Consider the following 1,075-nt stretch of genomic DNA (forward strand, 5'->3'; position numbering starts at 1 on the left):
TAAAATCTATATCTAATTACAAGTATTTTCTAATATTTTACACTATAAATTTTCATCTATATTTGTAAACTACTTTGATATATACAATTATTTTGTGTAAAATCAATTTTCTTATGGTAAATTCAGCCATTAATATAAATGTTGCTACTGATTTGTAACTAATTTATGCAGTATAATGATAAAAACACGATAAGAATAATAAATCCTTATAAATTGTCACTACTACGTACTAATGATTATCTAATTTTTTAAAAATCTGTAAAATAAAAGTGTTAAGAAATTGTGGTGTTAAAATTTTTTGTTGTTCCATCATTACAATTAAATACGTGATTGTTTAAAGTTATAACTATTTTCTGTTATTGATTGCTTATTCAGAAGTTACAGAAGAATGACATGCCTTTTACATATACAATTCTTATAATTTAACTGCTCTTAATCTTATTTCATATCAATTGTTATCAACGATCAAATACTACCTATTTAATTAACATATTACACATATAAATTGAAAGAGAAATTTAATAAGAAATAATAAATGTTGATAATTTCTTATTTATTGAATTTTAATCGACGGTATATTACATACGTATGTGCACATAAAATTATAAAGCAAGTCTGTAAGGATATAATACTATATTTATGTCTATAAAATATTCAAATATATGAAATTAAATTTTCTATGTTTTGATTAAAATAATTTGACGTTAATTCGACGCGTTGTATACTTTAAGTATAATAAATTTATCACAATTAACTTGTACATAAATTTTAAATTGTAAAATATAATTTCAACAAACACGATCTGATTTAATGTCCATGTACTTATTCGTAAAAATGAATAATAGACAACTTTTTTAAATTGGTATGTTGAGATATTTTTTCAGAATATGTTAGAATTTTTCATTCTTAAGTTTTATAACAGATTCTGATTAACATATTCAATATTCAGATATAAAGATATGTTCTTCATTGTAAAACTTCAACTGCGAATAATGCATGTGTGTGTGTGTGTGTGTGTGTGTGTGTGTGTGTGTGTGTGTGTGTGTGTGTGTGTGTGTGTGTGTGTGTGTGTGTG

Source organism: Trachymyrmex septentrionalis, unplaced genomic scaffold (assembly GCF_001594115.1).
Source record: "Trachymyrmex septentrionalis isolate Tsep2-gDNA-1 unplaced genomic scaffold, Tsep1.0 scaffold60, whole genome shotgun sequence".
NCBI classification, from domain to species: Eukaryota; Metazoa; Arthropoda; class Insecta; order Hymenoptera; family Formicidae; genus Trachymyrmex; species Trachymyrmex septentrionalis.